This window comes from Macaca nemestrina (genome assembly GCF_043159975.1).
Source record: "Macaca nemestrina isolate mMacNem1 chromosome 11 unlocalized genomic scaffold, mMacNem.hap1 SUPER_11_unloc_1, whole genome shotgun sequence".
Classification (NCBI taxonomy): domain Eukaryota; kingdom Metazoa; phylum Chordata; class Mammalia; order Primates; family Cercopithecidae; genus Macaca; species Macaca nemestrina.
Window position 1 is genome coordinate 345,019 of NW_027257572.1, and position 23,347 is coordinate 368,365.

Below are 23,347 nucleotides of genomic sequence, written 5' to 3' on the forward strand. Positions count from 1 at the left end.
ACGATCCTCTTGCTCACAGTGGAGTGGCAGCACGCCCCCTGCTGCCAACCAGGACACTGCAGGCTCCTCTTGCTCATGGTGTGGTGCCCGTGTGCCACCTGCTGGCAGCTAAGGACACTGCAGGATCCTCTTGCTCACAGTGTAGTCGTTGTACGCCCCCTGCTGGATGCTGGGGACACTGCCCGGCCCTCTTGCTGGCAGTGTCATGGCAGCACAACACCTGCAGGCAGATGGGGGCTATGCAGGGCCCTCTTGCTCCAGGTGTGACGGCTGGCGACCCGTACTGGCCGCCTCCTGCACCACTTAAAGTCAGAGCGCCAGTTATTAAGTGCCACCAGTTCTGGAAATTCAAACTGAAACGGAGCTATTACTGGGGAGAGCTCATGTCCCAGTTCTTTTCTAACTTGGAAGAAAGATTTTCACCAAGAGGCAGTACGAAGATGGCAGACAACTTCATTGAAAAAAATACAGTGTGAAGAGCTTATTGTAGAAAAATAGGGAGGAGTAGGCTGATCATGCAGGAAGGCAGCGTAAGAGTCCTGTGCAGGGAATTTTATTTTGGACTTCTTCACATTCCTGCCTCGGTCTCAGGTCTGCCCCTGTTTTCTTTGGTTTTCCTGCTACTGCCTTAGGTCCCCAACTTGCCCCACTTAGGCTTGTGGGACTTCCTCACTGTTGGTTCAGGCACATGTGTGGTCATCCATCCGAATCCACTCTGGCACCAGGCTCCTTCCCACCATCCCAGGCAGGCTGACAGCAGTCACATTTGTACCTACTGCGCCCATCTCTTTTGAATGTCCTTCTCTGCCCTAATCTGTACTTATGGTGCCAGGTTTCTTTTAAGAATGTCCCCTTTGTCCTTATCAGCATGTAGCTACCAATATTGTGACATTTTTACTGCAGAGTGAATGATGACTGGGGCATCTTAAGAGGAGTTCTAGGGTGTTTCTTTCTGCATAGGTACCTCTTCTCCCTCCTACCCACAATTGACAAGTGCCCGTCCACTCCGGCATTAGAGATGCTACTAATATGTGAATTTTTGGTGGTCCCTCCAGGTGAGCCTTCCCAGACATCCCCTTTTCCAGGAGCTCAACCTCCTGTTCATGTCTAGCTGTCTATCTACTCTAACAGAGCCCACTATCCTGTGTCTTTCCCAGAAATAGTGAGGGAACAATGAATTGGAAACCATAGCAAATGATATGCATGAAGATGAAAACTTTACAACTTACACAAATAATCACTCAAAATCATCCTTACACTAAAAATGCAAAACTATACAATTTCTAGAAGAAACTAGAGAAGAAAAGCTATGTGCCTTTGGGTTTGGTAATGAATTTTAACAAATGGCACAAAAGGTTGATATACACAGAAGAAATGACAATGTGGATTTCTTAATATTTAAAGTTAATACTCTGGAAAATACCTTGGGAAGGGAACAAAAGGATAAGTCACGTATTGAAAGAAAATATTTGCAAAATACAGATCTGAGAAAGAATTTGTATTCAAAATACATACAAAATTCTTAAAACTGAACAATAAGTTAAACAGCCCAATTAAAAATGCACATATCTGAACGGACACCTCACCAAAGATGATCTACAGAAGGCAAGTAAACATACCAAAAGATGCTCAACATAGTAGATAACTGAAAACCACAATGAGATAGCAAAGTTGGTCTATATCTGTTAGAACTGCTAAACTCTTTAAAAGATGACAAATTGCTGGAGGAAAAACAAGAACTGTTTTCATTGCTGGTGGAACACAGTGTATAACACCAAAATATGCCACCCTAAAATATAATGGCAGGAAACCAGAATATGCCACCCAAAAATATGTCCCTTTGGCTTAAGAATTATTCCAAGCTAATTATTTTGAAAAAAATGCCAACAAAGGAAGTTCTGAAAACAGAGTAGAAGTTACCCTTGTGTAAGGAAAATTTACATCTATAAAGGAAATTCCCATTTAAAAGCTACCTCTCTCTCTCAGCACCAAGAACAGAAGGATAACTATATCACTAAAGAGTCTTATCAATAACGTATACAAGTTTTTAAACTTTTCTGTTTTTCTCATTTTAATCTGTCATTTGTTACAGAGGGTCCCATCTAAGAATTCCAAAAACACAGAAAATTATTTGTCCTCCCCTATTACAAGTTGGGCAGTTTTTTCCAAAGCTAAACAAGTCTCACCTTACAATCCAAAAATCACATTCCTAAGTATTTTGACAACTACTTTGATGTTATTTCTAAATAAAAGCTACCATGCAATTATTTACAGAAGCTCTATTCATAATGACCAAACAAAAAAAAGAATCAGCAAGTCTTATAGTAGATGACTGTGTGGGAATCCACTCAGACATCAAGAGTTCTTATAAGGATTATTTAAATGAAAACATTTGAGATACTGAAAATAAAGGAAGAAATCTTACCAGAACTTACTTTATCCAATTAAAGCAGAGTTCCCAGAAAAATACAGCTGCCATTAACTCCATCCAAAGGAGTTTCTTGCAAATTCAGCTGCCATGAAGACAGTGTACTCTTTCCCATTAGCATTGATAAATGAAAATGAAATCCTAAGCTCCCAACTGACTGAACAGACCAACTGTTGGCTGAGGGAACCCCAGAGTAACTTTCAAAACTGAGTTCTCACCTTAGCCAGGATGGGATAATGGGGGTCAGATACACCTTGTTGTACTCCCTCGTTTGCTAACCATGATGAGGCTTTCTTCCCTATGGATTAAACAGAAACCAGCCCTTTCAAAGGCACTGCCACTGATATCAACCTCTCCTTTCTTGCCTAATAAGAGACCACCCATGATGGAGAGGTTCTGGCCTGTGTACAGAGGATGCACAGAGCGAGTTTTCATGTCCTCTGCTTCACCTTTTAAGGTCAGAGGGCTGAAAACTCTACCCTGCGATCGTGCTAACACTGCCATTTTTTGTACATGGGACCCATGAAGAAGCAAGAAACTCAATTGCACAAGCATGCATTTCTCCTTTCATAAATATTCATGACTCCTCCTAGAGTTTATTAAATATATGTTTTTGCCAATTCCACTCAGCATAAATTACTATTTCCTTTACATCTCCCTTGAAGCATCTGTTTCTGGCTTCTGGCTGGAGGCTATGCTTCCCAGTCTGTGAGAAGGACAATCCTGCAGGCTGCAACTCTTTCTAGGAAATAAATCTCTCACTGGGTGTGGTGGCTCATATCTGTAATCCCAGCACTTTGGGAGGCCAAGACAGGTGGATCACCTGAGGTCAGGCATTTGAGACCAGCCTGGCCAACATGATGAAACCCTGTCTCTACTAAAAATACAAACAATTAGCCAGGCTTGGTGGTAGGCATCTGTAATCCCAGCTAATTGGGAGGCTGAGGCAGGAGAATCGCTTGAACCCAGAAGGTGGAGGTTGCAGTGAGCCGAGATCACACCATCTCGGCTTGACACATCTGGCAGTGTCCCCAGCTGCCAGCAGGGGGCATCTCGGTTGCCCACTCCAGCCTGGGCAACAAGAGTGAAACTCCATCTCAAAAAAAAAATAAAAATAAATAAATGTCTCCTTTCCAAATTTATGAATGTCATCATTCTTCTGTTGACAGCATTAAAAGGTTCAAAAAGACCTTCCATACTCTCCCACAAAAGCCCTAGAAATTGTCATTTTGTTAATCATTTTGGATGCTGAAGAACTTGTAGTCCAATGAGTAGAAAAGTTGGCACCCCATTTATGGCTGTCAACCTGCCAATTCTCAAGAGTTTGTATAAGCCTAAATCTGAAAGGATCTCATCCCATTAGGATTCTTGTCTCCTTTTCTGTTGCCTTTGCCCACAGGCTCTACCAACAGGGGTCTTTCTTTCTCCTTGGCTATCTTTGGATATGGGGGCTCCATCTTCTGTACCACCTTAAGGAATGCCTTTTGCATGCATGTCTAAGTCATTGAAAAGCCTACAGTTTCAGTAACATTTTGAGTGAGTACTCTGTGAAGCTGGGTTGGAATATCAGGCTTCTTTGTCTGGAAGGTAACTCTTGGGCTACAAGTTTCTTATCCTAGCTTTGGTTTTGAGGCCTCTGTGTTCTCTTCCTGGGTTGGAAGTTATTCCTGGCTTTTTGTTTCATGGTGTCTCTGTGATCTTGATCTTGCTCCTTTCATGGGAACTTCTCAGTTGACTAAGTTCTCCCTTCTCAAACCTCTGCTGACTGTGTGTTCCACCAATATGGAGCTAATTCTGTCTACTTCCTTTCCTGTTTGCATTACTTTACTAAGAATAAGAATTATTTAGAACTTTAATGGCTCCTTTGAGAAAATTTTTACCTTCCAAACTGCCGCCTTTTAGACCTTTCCCTTCCCATTTGAGTCTCTCAACTCCCTATAATCACTGAAACTTTAGGCACTCTGCTCCATGCCTTGGAGGCTCTCAACATGCTCAAGAATCTGCAAAAGCAAACACCTGGGGCTGAAAAATAAAACAGAAAAAAAAATTATTTCTCAGCCTCCGTAAGATTGTATGTCAAAACAAAAGAAAATCTTACAAATCTCCAAAAGTATTAGCGAGAAAAAAGCTTTAGCCCTCATATGAAGAAGGTAAAAACTTGTTCCATTTTCCAGAAACACAGTTATAATACAAATATAAAATGGGGCAAAGACAAAAAACAAGTCTTCTATATAAACTAGTGAATTTTGTATTATTGTAATCACATTAGTCAGGGTTCTCCAGAAAGGCAGAATCAATGTGATATATGTAGATAGATAGATGAGAGAAGACTCATTAGGGGAATTGGTTCACATAATTATGGAGGCTGAGAAGTTCCACGATAGCCTGTCTACAAGTTGGAGAACCAGGAAAGCGCCAAGTTAGAGAACCAGGAAAGCATAGCATGGCTCAGTCCAGGTCAAAAGGACTCAGAATGCGGGAAGCCAATGATGTAACTCTCATTCTGAGGCCAAAGGCCTGAGACCCTGAAGTTCTGATGTCAAGGGCAGGAGAAGAAGGATGTTTCCATTTCAGAAGGAGATAATTCCCCTATCCTCTTTCTTTTTGTTCTATCTGGGTTCTCAACAAATTGGATGGTGCCTGTATTCATCCATTTATACACTGCTATGAAGAAATACCTGAGTCTGAGCAATTTATAAAGACAAAGAGGTTTAATGGGCTGACAGTTCCACATGGCTGGAGGGGCCTCACAATCATGGTGGAAGGGGAAGCAAAGACGTCCTTCTTCACATGGCAGCAACAAGGAGAAGTGCTGAGCCAAACGGGAAAAGCTCCTTATAAAAACATCAGATCATGAGAACTCACTCACTATCATGAGAACAGCATGGCAGTAACCACCACCATGATTCAATCACCTCCCACTGGGTCCCTCCCACGACATGTAGGAATTATAGGAACTACAACTCAAGGTGAGATCTGAGTGGGGACACAGCCAAATCATATCTGTGCCCATCTACATTGGGTCAGGGTTACCTCAGTGTCTTCCAGAAACACCCTCACACATATGTCCAGAAATTGTGTTTTACCAGCTATGTGTGTCTCTTAATCCAATCAAGTAGATGTCTAAAATTAACCGTCAGAATATTTATGCCTGATTCATGGTTGAAATTTCAGGATAAAAGCTATGAAATCTCTATTTGTGTTGGTATGTCTATTAATGTGTGTTATGTATATGTGATATTTTCTTAACTCAGGATAGCGTTGCAAAATTCATTTTTAAAATCCTTTAAAAGTGCTCTATTCTAACTTGGCTTGGAAAAAAATAAGCATTTATAAATAAATATTCACCAAACTCCTAGAAATATAGGAACTGATCAAATGTTTTTTAAGTTAACACGATTTGGATACAACTTAGTTAAATAAGGTTAATATAATATTTTTGGTATAATAAAACAACTATGTCTTCAAAGTTACCACTATTGAATATAAAACAAACATAAATTCCTATTCCGCTTGAGTTCTACTCAAATAAGCTAATATTATACTTACTAGAAACGTAAAATCTTAAAGCTTATAAATTTGATTCTAATTAAGTTGTCATTCTTATGAAAAACATTATTTCTTTTTTATGGGGAAAAGATATACATATATTTAGAGTTAGCCAGCTGGACTTGGTTTAGATGATCCTGATTTTGTTGCAACATCCAAAGCATCATAATCAGGAGCCAGTCGAACGTATGCCTTCTTCTCTTTATCAGGTCGAATCAGGATGTTGACTGTAGCCACGTCCATGTCCCAGAGCTTCTTCACAGCCTGTTTGATCTGGTGCTTGTTGGCTTTAACATCCACAGTGAACACAAGCATGTTGTTTTCTTCTATCTTCTTCAAGGCCGACTCAGTGGTCAGCGGAAACTTGATGATAGCATAGTGGTCAAGCTTGTTTCTCCTGTGGGTGATCTTCTGAGGATATTTGGGCAGCCTCCGGAGGCGCAGAGTCTTGGGCCACCTCAAAGTGAGTGACATGTGGATCTTCTTTTCTATGTGTTGCTGTGGACACCTTTCAACACTGCCTTCTTGGCCTTTAAAGCTTTAGCTTTGGCTTTGGCTTTGGCTTTAGGAGGGGCAGGAACTTCCTTCTTCACTTTCTGTGCCATCTTGTGAAAAGCGAAAAAACATTATTGCAAAAATAATTTGTTTACTGTAAATCTGCTTAATAATAGTTTCCAAAATACTTTTTGGTAATTTTTAACCTTAAAGTTAAGCTAAGTAAAAGTTTTGCGTTAAATATCTAGACCATTTATAAATAAGATACAGTACTAAAACATTAATTACTGAACATAAATAATTCAAGTTTATATACTTTTCGCTTCTTATTTTTACAGAGAGACTAAAGATATTTTGGACCATTAATAAACATACTTTTGACTACCACAATGAGAAATTGTATGATGAGGAAACACATCCCTGTAGATGTTGGGAGATGGTATACTCATACATTTTCTAACCTACTATGGAATGCTAATATATGACAGTTTATAACTGTTTACTTGTTAGTTTTCTCTGGAAAATAAAAGATTACTAAGTATTAAAATTATAATCAATATGTGTAAATAAAACTACCAGAAGCAATAGAATAACTAGAAACAAATCTATGGAAAGCATGCAAGAAAAGTAGGGCATGTTTCACAAGTAGGATGTATTTTTTATAAGCAAAACCTTACAAAAGATACAAATAAAAAGAGATATCGAACCTTCCCTGTGTTATATTTGTATGGCTAAAATGTTATGTTTTCAGAAATTATGTAAAATTCCTGGAAATTTGTCAATGTCCTCCTTCTCCATGCTATGTGCCAGTATAGAGTTACGAGTCATAATTCCAATTATTATTTTAAATGTTGTGCCGGGTGCAGTGGCTCATGCCTGTAATCCCAGCACTTTGGGAGGCCGAGGTGGGTGGATCACAAGGTCAGGAGATCAAGACCATCCTGGCTGACACGGTGAAACCCCATCTCTACTAAAAATACAAAAAAATCAGCTGGGCGTGGTGGTGGGCACCTGTAGTCACAGCTACTCGGGAGGCTGAGGGAGGAGAATGGCATGAACCTGGGAGGCGGAGCTTGCAGTGAGCCGAGATCACACCACTGTACTCAAGCCTGGGTGACAGAGCGAGACTCTGTTTCCAAATAAATAAATAAATAAACAAACAAACAAACAAATATTGTATGCCACAGAAAAAATCAAATATCCTTGTCAACTGTGGTATAATCACAGCCATGTCATACTCTTTGTCATTTAGATATTATTTCCCCCTGATGCTTTCCTGAAAGCTCCTGCGATCAGCTACAGGTCAGAATGTTCATCTCCAATACAGGACTCCCTCTGAGGCTCATGGAAAAGAGTATGACAGGTACTCTGGTTAAAGACTTCTGATGATATTGCTTAAATAACTTTAAGACCATACACTTGACTCAATGAAGATCTCCAGAAGCCTGGTGGAGAAATTGATGGGGTCACGAGACTGGTAACCCAAGATCCAGCAAGATTGGAATTGATTACATGGCACTGAATGAACTGATGAAAATTGATTATAATTTTATAGCTTTTTAGAGCATTGCTGGTTCTTTAGTGTTCTAGTTTCTGAATTTAAGAAATCTCTTTCTCTTAATCTAACTGTAACTTACAATTTAGTAGATTATACTTTTGTAAACAGAAATGAAGCATTTATCTTTTTCTCCCTGCCTAATCTCTCCAGAATTTTGAAATTCTTACTGAATACTCTTATTTTCATGATGATATAGTTATTGGTAAAAGTCCAGTAAGAATCTGTTCACCTTATAACAGGAAATAATTGGAAAATTTGGTTATATTATCAAAGTTTTTAGTGGAATATCATATTTTGGGAGTGTACCTAAGATCAGTTATGACCAGCAATTTTAAGGAAGTAAGGTTGACTATTATGGAGACAATGCTAACAAAGTACTGTGAGAAATGGGAAAGTTCTTCTTCAAAGATTGTAAAAAGTCACAATTTCTTACTATAAGATTGCTATCCACTATTTTTATGTGTGTGTGTGTGTGTGTGTGTTCCAAATCAGTTGTCCTAGCTTGCTCCGGCATGCCTGGACAGAACTAGACAAGCCCCAACCCATAGTATATGCCATTCCTTATTTGGAGATGCTTCCTTAACTATCCCTGGCAACTTCCTTTTCCTTCTTTGTTCTATTCCCTTTACCTAATTAAGAAAGTTTTAAACTAATAGCCAACTGGGTAAAGTGTAAAATGTGAGGTCCTATTTCAGCCAATGGTAACTGGACACAGCAGTAGGGTAGACACATCAGGTTACAAGTAACTCTGTCTCCTTTGTTCGGTGTGCTCTTGTGGCTGGACAGCTACTGAGTAGCACCCTTTCTGCAGAAAGTAAAGCTCGCCTTGCTAAGAGATTATTTGTTCCCATGTTAATTCTTTTTTTTGTTTTTTGGAACACCAAAACTTCACTCCCAACAGCACTCTGAGAAAAGTCAGCCTGATACTTACATTACAGGGTTCACAGCCTTACAGGTTAGTAAAGGTCATTTCCTGGTAGGCCCAGGAATTTAGGGATATTTTGGGGGCCTCAAGAAGAGAGGAATTCACACAAAGCTATAAGTACTGCAGCTGAAATTTGATAGTATGTTCTTAGCTTGGTTTTTAGCCTGAATAAGGCCTTTAAAAGTCAAATCTGAGATTCTGTATGAAAACTTCCAGCAAAGAAACTTGAAAGCACCTATGTGGTCATCTCCTGTTCTTGCTGCACTTACGTAAATAATCAAGCAAAATCTAACAAAACTATACTTAATTTTAAAACAAGAATAGTCTTACTTTGATTATCATCAAAAATGATGGTTACTACAGAGAGAAATTTTATATTTCAATGGAAAACTATAACTTGGCCGGGCATGGTGGCACATGCCTATAATTCCAGCACTTTGGGAGGCCAGGAGTTCAAGATCAGCCTGGGCAACATGTTGAAACCCCGTCTCTACCAAAAATATAAAAATTAGATATGATATGTGCCTGTAGTCCCAGCTAATCAGGAGGCTGAGGAGGGAAGATCACTTGCACCAAGGAGGTAGAGGTTACAGTGAGCTGAGATTGTTGCACGTTTGCACTCCAGCCTGGGTGACAGAGCCAGACCCTGTCTCGAAAAAAAAATTTTTTTAAGGAAAGCTATAGCTATTCTGGGTTATCAGATTCTAGTCTTGTTTCTTGTTTTTGGGCTATTTTTACCTCTTTGTAAACTGGATCCTGCCATCTGATGAATTTTGTCCCACAATGATACTTGTGGAATAAGAAGCCAAGTATTGTGTCTCTTACTAATGTATCTATTGTCAGTTAATTTGAAGGTCTCCAACCCTGGAACAAAGTTAGAAGAGGAAGGTTTTGCTCCCCAAAATGCATAACCAAACTGTGGTACATTCATGCAATGGAATACTATTTAGCCATAGAAAGGAACAAGCTATCAACTCACACAAAGACATGAGTGAATCTTGTATGCACATTGCTAAGTGGAAGAAGACAGTCTGAGGAGAATACACACAATGTGACCTCATTTAATGAGACACTGCAGAAGGCAAACTACACAGATAGGAAACCATTGGCTCCATGGGATAGGGGTTTGAAGCATTCCATATGATACTTTAATAGTGGGATACCTACCACAATGCATTGGTCAAATTACGCAGAATTTTACAACCAAATGGGTAAATCAAACTCTATTCAAATTAAATAAAATTACTCAGGATGTGGAGTATCCCAGGACAGAATACATTATGTGAAAAATAATTTAACTATGCTACAAATTACTAAGGTTTGGATGTGGTTTGTCCCTGCAAAAACTCGTGTTGAAATTTGACCCCCAATGTGGCAGTGTGGGGCGGTGGGGCCTAGTGGAAGGTGTTTGGGTCATGGGGACGGATCCCTCATGAATAGGTTAATGTCCTCCATGGGGATGAGTGAGTTCTGCTCTCACAGGAATGGATTAATTCCTGCAGGAGTAGGTAGTTAACAAGAGTCTGGGTTCCTTGGCTTCCCTCTTGCTTTCGTTCTTGCTATGTGATCTCTGGTGCACCCCTTGCTCCCCTTCCACTTTCCACCATGAGGTGAAAAAGACTGAGACTCCACCAGATGCAACTGCCCAATCTCAGACATTCCAGCCACCAGTATTGTGAGCCAAAAGGACCTTTTTTACTTATAAATTACCCAGCCTCAGGTATTCTGTTACAGAAGCACAAAACAGACTAATACACAAATGTAGGAAAAAACTCACTGAAGGTGTAGGGAAAATGGTGTTGACCTAAGTCACTTTGAAAATGAATAGAATCCATATGCTGAAGGCAAACGAACTATACTTCATCACTGGATTCTATTTTATAAAGTTCTTTCCAACAGAAGCAATTGTGAACAATTGTAAAACCACAATATCTGTATCTGGAATAAAAGAATGACTTACATAAGTTGCAGATGGTAGGAACCAGGTCTCTCACTGTTGAAGTGGGAGGTTACAAATTAGCAAGGGGAGAAGGCTAGAATGATTCATGTGATAGTAGATCAGAGGTGGAGACATGAACGTAAACTTATGTTTAGTTTAATATAGATACACACAGTTCTACCTAGAAAACTTTATGATTAGGTGTGTATAGGTAGGTTACACACACACATATACTTCCTAGCATTGCTAATGAGGAACAAGTGCTCATTCAACAATGTGCTCATTCGGCAGCCAGATGTAAGTTTTCCTACCATTCTGAAAGGAATCAGGCTCTTTGAAGAAATGTCTGATACTAGAACTGGGACAGTAAGTATAGGAGTCGGGATAATCTTGAAGTATCAGAAAGTAAGTAAGTAAGTACTAAAAAAAATTAAAATATATCAAAGAAAAATAATAGCCAATAAAAACAGCTACTGATGGCCAACACAGGAATGAATTGTAGTGTTGAATAATAACTAAAGCTGAAAGTAATTATCTAGGTGTCTGTATTTGTATACACAGGTGAATAAGTTGCATAGAAATCTCCTTTGCAAAAAGATTCCAAGTAATTGACGTAGACACTCAGCCATCAATAATGTGGAGCCAACTCCTCACTCCGTAAATGTGGGCTTCGCACAGTGACTTGCTCCAAAAGAACACATGCAGTATGGGCAAGGAGGAAAAATAAATTCACAGTGGAGAAACCTGACAAACAGTAGCTCTTCCAAATGATCCAAGTGAACATCAAAGGTGACAGTTCACCTTGAGAATATGCAGTGACAATGGGGGACATTCTACAAAATTCCTGACCAATCCTCCTCAGTACTATCAAGGTCATCATGACATGGAAAGCCTGACACACTGTCACAGCCAGGAAGAGCCCACAGGGACGTGATGACTACATGTCATGCGGGATCCTGGATGGGATCCTGGGTCAGAGTAAGACAGAACCAAGGGCATCCAAATGAAATATGAACTTTAGTTAATAATAGTCTATCAGTATTGGTTCATTAACTATGACAAATTATGTAAGATATTAATAAGCCATGTGAGACACACTGATAGAAGATGTTAATAAGAGATGAAACTAGGTTGCAGCTACATGGGAAATCTCTGCATTTTTTGGGGGGGCAATTTCTGAGTAAGTAAAAAAAGTGATGTAAAATAAAACGTTATTGAAAACAGTTATATTCTTTGAACACTTCCTTGTTTAATTATTTATACCACGAATTACTAGTAATTGACACTGTTAACTAGTCCTGTTTTTTTTAAATAAGAACATTTATGACACAAAAAATTAAACAGTGCAGATTGATATATAAATCAAAACAAATGCTCTTTACGTGTTTTCTGTTAGAGTAGTCACACATACGTGTAAACTTAATTATCATATTTTTTTCTTGTGCTGTGGTTGTGTCCTGGGTTCATTCTCTAAAATGTTGTTTGCCTTAGACCAGGGAAAAAAAAAATAACCTTACAGACTCTGTTTCAATTCATGGCTAAATATTTTCAAAACAGTGACTTTGTAAAAATATGTTCCAATGGAAAATTGATTCATTGTGATGGGATCACTTATTCCAAAGACTTCTTGTCTTTATTTCGTGCCCATGCCTACCTTTTAGCCATAATACAACAGAATCAAATATTAGCCACTGGGAAAAAATATTCAAAGAAAGAAAGTATGTGGAGAGAACTTATGACCATGATGATTCAATGTTTTACCACAATGTTTTCTAAAACAGAAGAGTGTAAAAGGATATTCAAAGTCAATTTCCTCAGTGAGGCTTTGTAGAAAATGAGGAAACTAGAGAAACAAAAATGGCAGGACATTCTACAGGTGATTTTAGATGCTGCTATGCTTTACGGGAAAAAATACTTTTACCTTTTAAAGATCACAAAAAATTATTGGAAACCCAAACTCTGGAATGTTTGCAAATTTAATTGAGCTTCCGTGTAATTATGTCTATATAGCTAGCCACAAAGTTGATGATTTTTTTAAAATCTGTGCCTTATTTGTGTAATAAAATACACAATGAATAATTAATGCTCATAGGAAAACATGTTAGACCTTGTGAAAGGAAAATCAATCTTGGGGACCCAAAATCACTAAACTAAAGGGAAAAGTCAAGCTGGGAACTGCTGAGGGCAAATCTGCCTCCCATTCTATGCAAACTCACCCATCTGCTCACCGAGAGAAATGCATATCTGATTGTCTCATTTGAAGAGAGTAATCAGCAACGCAAAAAGATGAAACCATTTGTCTCTTACCTACCTATGACCTGGAAGCCCCCTGTCTGGCCTTCTCAATTTTCTGGACTGAACCAATGTACATAGTATGGCTACTTTTCAATTTTTCAATACTATTTTTTACTACTTTAACACTGTAAGAAAAATTAGTAATTAAAACATGAATAAAAGTGTTTACAGCAGTGTGCACATGTTTCCTCCAGCCTCTGCCCATCCCCAGCTTTCATCCCAACTGTCCTGATGGTGGCTCTAAGCATTGCTCCTTTCTGTGTACCAAGATCTCTCCCCAGAAACAAACCTAAATCTTACCATATGTTATGGCACGCTGTGATGATGAGCAGCGACGAGCAGCCAAAGCCTCAAGGCAGGGAGGCTTTTCTAAAACAAGACTTGTAGAATGTAACATGTGAAAGTAAAGCCCATAGCAGAGCTCCCTCCTCAGCACATGGGGAGCAGACAGGAAGCTTTTGCCTCACCTTCCTCAATGGCCTGCAGCCACATCTCCCTAGGTCAGTCTTAAGGACAACGAAACTCTGGTCTTCAAAGTGGACACGCTACTAGGTGCTCCAAAGCCATGGTGACCCACTCTCGGGTGGGTCCCGAGGAGAACAAAGCTCTGGTTCTAATCCTAACCCTAACCCTGTCCAAGACTTCGACCCTGAACCTAAACCCTGATCCCTACCCTGGTCCCTAATTCTGATCCTTACTTTGACCCTAACTTTGATCTTGACCCTGACCATGACCCCACCTCAAACCATACTTCTGGCCCTGACTCTGAGCATAATCCCTGTTACTATGTTTACGATCTATCTCTAGTCTTACCTTCTAGTGGTAAATAGCTGTACCCATACGCACTTTTAAATTATTTAACTTCTTTTCCTTGAATTCTCTAAGGACATCCTAAAGGAAATGTCATTATGTATTTTGTAGTCCTTCTGAGTGGCATGGCTTCAGATAAGTTCTAATACTTTGCAAGACATAAAAGGTTTAGAGAGTGACAGCACTGGGTTTTTTGGGATGCATGTTGGCATTCATGATAGTCATTGGTGCTGTTCTCCAAATATTTTCAGTTCACCTTTTATGAATGCATTCTGACTGTTCCATCCCACCTACTTAAATTTTCACATGGCCACGTGACTGGTTTTTTTTTTCTTTGCCAATGGAGGTGAGAAAAAAATAACATGTGACTTTTTCAGGAGAGATTTCCAAGAAACAGAGTTCTATTCCACATGCTTTTTTCTCTTTTCTATAGCAATGGGGATCTTATTGATGGTCCCTCCTTCCGTCTGGATTCCTGTGTTAGGATGATACAGCACAGAGCTACCTCTCACCTGACCCATGATGAGATGTATATAAATGAGGAAGAAGATTTTTGAGCCACTGAAATTTGGAGGTTGTCTGTCACCACAGTTTAACCTAGCCCCCATTGGCTGATGCAGGGCTGAAGAATGAGTCCAAACTGGATCTGGACAAGACATGTGAAGAGCACTCCAGTTTGAGTAAAATTCAAGTGTTGTCTCAAGATAACAGTGAGCACGATATGTTATTGGATGGGTGTGGGATAAATAAGGTATATCAGGTGAGAATAATGAGAAATTCAACTTTAAAAGACGGTGCTGATTTGGACTGTGGAGAGATTCAAATGCCCTGCTTAGCATTTGAGATTGTGATGGTCGAACAAACTAATTAAAAGCCCTAAATGAAGACATGGGATAAATATCTGAGGGTGTCCAATATCCCAATTTTTCATCCTAGAATCGGCAGAGTCCTTGACCCTATTCTAGTGAGACTTCCAAAAGAAAAAAGACCTACATTTCTTCAACAACCCACACTGACAGACTTTCCTGCACTTTTGACCTGTGGCTAACACTCCTCACCTTTCATTCTGTCATCAGCATTTTGGGGAAACACCTTTAACTCTCTATGATTTACAGGTTATTAAGTGGCCCTTATAATTCCCTCCAGAGGTGGAAAAGACTAATGATGATGGTGTCTGAGCTCACAGCAGCAAGCAGGCATGTGTGCTCAGCAGTCACGTGGCTCATCTGCTAGGAGCTTACTAAATACGATATTCTACAACGTTGCTTAACACAAGGGGAGACGCTCCTGACTCAGAGGGTTTAATTGCTCGCCTACTTCTTTTTCTGCCCTCTTGGGCTCCTAAAATGAAAAGAACCCTGGGGTGATAAAATTAGTCAAAGGGGTGCCAGCCGTATCACAGCAAAATAGATTCCTAAAAAATCCCTGGCCTAAGGTGACAGCCTTGGCCAGATAAGTTTGAATGTGCTGATAGCGGACATGGGAGAGTGAAGGTGGTTGAAATGTTCACATTAAAGAATTTCCACCCAGATTGCAAGAAAAGAGAGAGGAATGGAGATGGCAGCATGAGTCCCTACAATAAAAGCAGATGTTTTGAGATCACTTATATTTGTTCTGACAAAAATTAAAGACAGAAACCAAAGTTTAGACTGAGGCTAAAATTAATTGGGCAATAAGCCAGAGGCACATATGACATAGACAGATTTAAACATTTCTCCCTTATACTAATACAAATACTAAACTTACAAATAAATTGATTCAAAATAAAACAAATTCAAAAAATTTAATGAATAAACACTGGGGTCTACAGTAGTATTTGAAGGAGATCTCAATAACAGGTTTGGTTTTTGAAGGTTAGAACTGATGGTCTAGAGAATTCATTTCATTCCAGAGAGAGAAAGGAGGAATTTCTTGGGTTCCTTCAGGAATGAGTCTGGCTTTGCCTCATCTTTGTTTGAACTATGGATACGGCAGAAGAAAACACGATGATTTCACCGATTTAAGGTGCAAAAAGTCACTAGGTTCTCTAAGAAGCCTGGGATTCTTCTGGTGGAAAAATAAGTTTGTTGAGAAGAAATGAGTTGAGGAGGCTGTTACTGAAGTGAAGCGGAATTGTTTTTACATAATCTGCTCATTACCCACTCTGTAGTGTGGATAAAAATTATTCAAGCAAAAGGTCCTCTTACTGTTCCTGGAATGCAGTGGATAGAGAACAGATTAGTTTTTTTCCCCTCAGAACACAACCACTAGAAACATTCTACCTCAGATGAGATATTGCCTAATTATTTTCAAAAGACAGTGAAAAATGATGGATGTAAATGTTTGCTACAAAATAAATACATGCTAGAAACAGAAGCATCTGGGTCACAGTTATATTAGAGCTACCTGTGTTCCCCTGTAACTGAGATTAAAGCAAAAATGTCCAATACAATCATTCACAGCATGGGAGAGGGGAAGGTGAAGGATGGAAAGGCCGGTCATAAAAGGATCAGAATTTCAGTCAATAAGGAAGTGGCTTTGTGCATTGTCTCTTGCTATGTGCAAGGTGAAGGCTGGGGCAAGAAAACGTGCAGTAACAAGGGCTCCTTTGTCCATCTCACCTCTCTAGATACCAGGTTGCAGACATGTTGCATTTTAATTGAAAGGTTGATATAATTTTTTTAAAAGAACACTTGCAGTGTTTGAAGTGACAAAGGCTGCTGTGACAAAAAAGCAGGGAAAGGGATTTAAAAAAAAAAAAGCAAACAACAACAAAAACCCCACAAAAAAGCAAACAACAAAAAAACAAAAAACAGAGAAGGAAGTCAGCTGTGACTACTTCCAGGAAGGGACTCAAAGAGGCAATTGGAAATTTTATTTGCTTTGCAACTGTGGGTTTTCTAGCCTGTTTCATTTCTAAAGTATATTACTTTCTTTTTGGTTCATGAAGTTATCCCTTTCTGTTTTCTGGAACAGCTATGTATTTTCTTTATCTATCATCTATCTACCTGCCTATCATCTATCTATTTGCTATCTATCTTTTCTACCTTTCACTATCAAAAGCTTGGGTCAAGCAGGATAGAATTGCAGTGTATGTTCACTCTACCATTTAAAACAAGAGCTCTCATAGGCATTCTCCATCATATCACAAACCTGAGCTTTCTAAAACAGGGTATGGCAAACTACCAGGCATGGGCCATGTCTGACGCAGTCTGCATTTGTAAGTAAAGTTGTACTGGGACACAGCCACATACATGTGCTATATGACATCTCTGGCTGTTTTCATGGTACAATGGAAGAGCTAAATCATTAACAGAGAGACCATATGGCTTGGAAAACTTAAAATGTTTAACATTTAGCCCTTTGCAGAAAATATTTTCTGACTCTTGTTTTAAAAGATCTTTGTTTAGAAAGCTACCTATTGCCTTCTGGATAGAATCACAACTCTTTACCACGATAGACCCAGCTTGAACTCTGCTTCTCTATCCAGCCTCATCTATTATTTCTGCTTCCCCTTATTTTCCTCGTGGCCATGCTGATGGATTGTCAGCTTCTCAGATGTGCGAGAATGTCTCGTCCCTTCCTGACATTCTCATGCTGTCCCTCTGCCTCTAGAGAACTTCCTGTCCCATCTCTCATGACAAATCCCTTCTTCAGCCCCTTTGCTCCTTCCTTAAGGATACCCGTTTGGCTCTATTTTGGGTGACATGCTCCTTCTGCATCTCCCAGAGCCATCCCGTGTCTGTCAGCTACTGCATTTCTTTGCATATCTGTGTCATATATCACCAAATCTGCCTAAGCTTTCATGAGTCACTGCATGACAACTTCAGACTCCACCAGCATTGTCCCCACTAACCACCAGGCTTAGACATTTGTCCAGTATGCTCAGGGTTGTGGGATAGTATCAGTAACCAGCCGGGGAGCATCGTCTCTTACATCATAATCAAATCTGTATATCTCTGCCATTCATAAGTATTTGGAGTTTAAAATTAGCAGAAATATTTTCCTTAAATTAAGAACAAATGGCTTGAATAGCCTTTTGAAACGTATGATTTTTCCTCTGGTTCATTTCGGTGTTCAGTATTCAGACATGAATCTAAACACAACTCTGCTCTTAGTAGCTGTGTGACCCTGGGAAAGTCGCTCCATCTCCCTCTGCTAAATTGTGTTGTGCGAATAATGAGAAGAGAGTTGTTATTTGTATTTAGTGAATAATAACAAACAAAAAGCACTTAGCTTTCTGGAACCTGGCATGTAGTAGATCCTCATGAAATACCAGCTCTGTTGATAAAACTAAACGAAAAGGAGCTTTCAAAGTCAACAACAACATCATGCAGTGAAGGACATAGATGAGAAGCTGCTGCTGCAGCCTGGAGCTCCTGGGGGCCCGTTTTGTCCGTGATTTAGCAGGAATGCACTACCTTTCCATGAGGAGACACTGCCCACAGAAACTAAGGCCATTCTTTGAAGACAAACATGTTTTAATAGTGTTTACATTGTGTAATTGTATAATATAAATAATAATTATTAATAACGTAAAATTGTTCAATTATGTTACGACTATTGTACAGACCTTTACACCTAGATATTCTGAAGTTGGTGGTCTGTGAGTGGCATTGAGTGATGACTGACACACTCTGACCTGGGGTAGAACAACACGTGCCCCTGCAGTTTGCTGAATTTCAGGGCATCACCACCTTTTTTCAAGAGTGTCTTTTCCTATCCTCTAGAGTTTTGCCCACTGAAGCAATGGTTTTGCTGTAATAAAGAATTACACTATTTATCAAAATGTTACTTTGGAGAATAAAGTTTTCTTAAACTATCAGGCCCATAGCTAATGCCAATGGCTCCAAGGATGAGAAGGTAAAAAAGCCTTTTATTTTTTGGGGGGGTGGAGCCAAGAGAAAAAATCACATTTCAAACTGTCTCGTGCTAGTCACTGGAAAATTAGAAGCGAACACACTCCCCTCCCAGCCCAATCACAGCTACTAAATAACCAAGATCTCCTGCAGGTGCCTTGGCTTTGTGAGCCTGGAGTTGCTGGCTGGTACTGGGCAGCAGGCAGCAGAGCTGGTCCCATTTCTCCATGCTTTCCCCATGCTGTGGGGGACACAGGCACATTGAATAACCTCGGTCCTGGTCTGGTGCTGGCTGGGAAGCTATTTGATGTCAGGCTCATAGTGGACTTCTGAGTTGAAAAGAGAGTATGGGTCACCCAGCCCCACTTACTCATTTTACAAAGAATGAAAATGGGGCTCTATTCCAGACAAGAGGGTACACATTGTAAGACTATGCAAGCTTGCTGCACTTGTATCCGCTCAGCACACACTTACTGAGTGCTGAGTGTCTCCAGAATGAGAGGGGCTCTAGTCCCTGGGGTCCCACCCTCCACAGACAACAGCAGCACTTCGAGGGACAGAGGTGCAAAGAACAAGGTGGGGGCCCTTCTGTTGGAGAGGCAGCTAGGGAGGGTCCTTAGAAGAAGTGACAGCTGAGCTGTTCTCTGAAGGGTGAAGCTGAATTACTTGAAGTTTAGGACAAAGGAGTGTCTGGGGAAGTGGAGCCTATGAGCCAAAAGCATAATGACTTGTCCAGAGAAGCGTAACAAGTTCCATATTTTTTCTATGCCAAATTTGAACAGGAATCAACATAGGAAAGAGCAGGATCCTGGAGCCAGGGCCTTGGATTTCACCCACTGGCAACAGGAATGTTCAATGGGAATTTTGGGGGTCAAAACATGAAAGTGTTTTCTCTTGGCTCCAATTCTCTCTGTCTCTTTCTGTCCCTCTCTCTCTCCCTTATCTTTAATTTTTGTATTATCCTAAGAAAACACAGATGTGTCAGACATGGGGATTAGTAGCTTGCCTCTTTCTGGATGACTTCAGGGGAGCACTTTGGCTTATGTGAGCTTATTTACAATAATTCAAGAATCTTGCAAAAAAAAAAGTCATGGTAGCAGAGGTTAGAAAATCTCCTAGTGTTTCTTGTGATACTTTGAATTTATGATTAATATGTTTAATCTTCATCTTCTGAAAAGTCACCAGGTGCACAGTGAGACCATAAAGGGGTTCTGTTTCTGTGGTTTGTGTCTTCAACAGTTGGTGGTTTTGCAGCAACAGCATTGCATGTGGGTTTTAGGCTGATGATGCTCAACAGTAGACAATTCTCTTCACCTGCCTGGGCCCCACTGCCCACCCTTCCATACAGTGCAGGGTCACAGCTGAGTTCTCCGAGACACCTTGCAGGATCTCAGCTTCTGAACTGTCAAGTGTCTTCTAGGTGAAGGCTTAGTCTCATAGCCTTTGTGGCTTCCTCCAGGTAACACTTGGTTTTTTGACCTAACCCTGGTATTTGTGTGACACAAATGTGAATGTGCTCCCTGTGGCAGCACTGAGGAAGGATTCAGTCATCATAGATGCTGAAAGGCAAACGCAGTGTGCTTTTTTCCATCATCTCCAGTCCTGTATTATTTTTACACATCAGCCCATTTGAAAAAGAAAACAAAAAAAGCCTCCTGTTAGAATTAAATCCCTTCTGGAGATAATGGATATTTTTAAAACCTTTAATTTTGTTTATAGTCACATTTGCTCCCAGTGCCGGCCAGGATCCACTAGAGGGCAGACACACCCGTGTGTATTTGTGTGGCACTGGCTGAGTGATAATAAGAACAGTGCCGGCCAGGATCCACTAGAGGGCAGACACACCCGTGTGTATTTGTGTGGCACTGGCTGAGTGGTAATAAGAACAGTGCCGGCCAGGATCCACTAGAGGGCAGACACACCCGTGTGTATTTGTGTGGCACATGCTGAGTGGTAATAAGAACAGTGCCTGCCAGCATCCACTAGGGGACAGAGACACCAGCGTGTATTTGTGTGGTGCTTGCTGAGTGGCAATAACAGTGCCTGCCAGCATCCACTACAGGGCAGACACACCCGCGTGTATTTGTGTGGCACTTGCCGAGTGGTAATAACAGTGCCTGCCAGCATCCACTAGAGGGCAGACACACCCGTTTGTATTTGTGTGGCACTTGCAGAATGGCAATAACAGTGCCTGCCGGCATCCACCAGAGGGCAGACACACCCCTGTGTATTTGTGTGGCACATGCTGAGTGGTAAGAAGAACAGTGCCTGCCAGCAACCACTAGAGGGCAGAGACACTCGGGTGTATTTGTGTGGCACAGGCTGAGTGGTAAGAAGAACAGTGCCTGCCAGCATCCACTACAGGGCAGAGACACCCGCATGTATTTGTGCGGAGCTTGCCAAGTGGTAATAAGAAGAGTGCCTGCCAGCATCCACTGGAGGGGAGACACACCCCTGTGTATTTGTGCGGTGCTTGCCAAGTGGTAATAACAACAGTGCCTGCCAGCATCCACTAGAGGGCAGAGACGCCCGTGTGTATTTGTGTGGCACTGGCTGAGTGGTAATAAGAACAGTGCCTGCCAGGATCCACTAGGGGGCAGACACACCCGCGTGTATTTGTGTGGCACTGGCTGAGAGGTAATAAGAACAGTGCCTGCCAGCATCCACTAGAGGGCAGACACACCCCTGTGTATTTGTGTGACACTTGCTGAGTGGTAATAAGAACAGTGCCTGCCAGGATCCAGTAGAGGGCAGACACACCCATGTGTATTTGTGTGACACTTGCTGAGTGGTAATAAAAACAGACACCCTGCCCTCCTGGAGTCATCTTCCGGTGCCCAGGCCAGCGGCAGCAAGTACGAAAATCTCGCTTTCCGTATCTGCGTCAGCTACACAGTGCTCGCACACAGGAGGCATCAGCCAGTTTTCTCAGTTAAAGGGACAGAAACAAAATGTGTCCTCACTACTTTTTGAATGTACCATGTTATCTAATGTTTTAACTTAATTGAATGAATAAACTCCTTACGCATATGGACACATGCATGGAAAATTCACAAACACAAAAACACAAAATAGAATATTTTGCCAAAAGAAAATGTCTTTGATACGTAAATTTCACTTTTTTCTATCTTTTAGTGATTTTAAAGTAATGAAATTGAGAAGTCTGTGCCTGTAAAAGACTTTTTAAAGAGCATGGTATTTCTCCATTTTGAAAAAAAATGGTAAAATATCTTCTACTATAGATAGAAGTTAATTGGCTGAGAGTAATAAACAGAAGATTAAGAAATGACTTTTATCCCCTGCTATTTTGTCAAGGGCTACAGTGAATTACACACCCTGGCTTGGGTTTGCACACTACGTGCTGAAAGCCAGCAGTCATGCAGGCCATGCTTTCCCACACTTAGAAAAAAAGCCCATGAGAAAGAGCTTCATCAAGTTCACACAGAATGACCTCCAGCAAGACCTGGAAAATGCTCAGTTTCACAAAATACCTGTGTCCAAATCCTTTCAGTTCACAGCTCTGGCATCAGGTTCCTGTGAGGAAAGACCCTGAGATGGATTTCTGGTTGGAGGCTGCTGCTAGAGGAGACAATGTGACCACAGATGGCTCATGCTGCTCTCACGCTGCAGGGACCAGTGACTTGGGGATCCTGCTCACTGTCCTGTTGGGGAACTGCAGAGATTCACCCCAGTTGGGTGGATTCTGCTGTGTCTCCTGTCAAGAAGCTCCTCAGTTTACCATGGTTTTTCCTTTTTAAAACTCTCTGGTGTTTTCCTCTCCAGTGGGGGCTGAATCTCACCTTAGAAGAAAAGATTTTCCAGCTGGGCGCAGTGGCTCACGCCTGGAATCCCAGCACTTTGGGAGGCCGAGGTGGGCAGAACATGAGGTCAGGAGATCGAGACCATCCTGGCTAACATGGTGAAACCCTGTTTCTACTAAAAATATAAAAAATTAGCCTGGTGTGGTGGCGGACACCTGTAGTCTCAGTTACTCGGAAAGCTGAGGTAGGATGTTGGCTCCCTACAAGCTCTATCTCCTGGGTTCATGCCATTCTCCTGCCTCAGCCTCCCAAGTACCTGGGACTACAGGTGACTGCCACCATGCCCAGCTAATTTTTGATATTTTTAGTAGAGACGGGGTTTCACCGTGTTAGCCAGGATGGTCTCGATCTCCTGTCCTCTTGATCTGTCCACCTTGGCCTCCCAAAGTGCTGGGATTACTTTGAGATTGTGTACCTTAGAGCTGGTGGGGGCCCAGCCTCTTGATCCACCACACCTGGCCCACATGTTTGTCTTCTTTTAAGAAGTGCCTCTTCATGTCCTTGGCCCACTTTTTATTGGGGTTGTTTTTCTCTTATAAATTTGTTTAAGTTCCTTATAGATGCTGTATTAGACCTTTGTCAGATGCATAGTTTGTAAATATTTTCTTCTATTCTGTAAGTTGCCTGTTTACTTTGTTGGTAGTTTCTTTTGCTGTACAGAAGCTCTTTAGTTTAATTAGATCCCACTT

The 23,347-nt window shown here is 40.9% G+C and overlaps 1 pseudogene; it reads right to left on the bottom strand.

Moving 5' to 3' along the window:
- Positions 1 to 3,799: 3,799 nt before the first annotated feature.
- Positions 3,800 to 23,347, bottom strand: part of LOC139361139 (large ribosomal subunit protein uL23 pseudogene) — a 39,906-nt pseudogene continuing 20,358 nt past the window's right edge.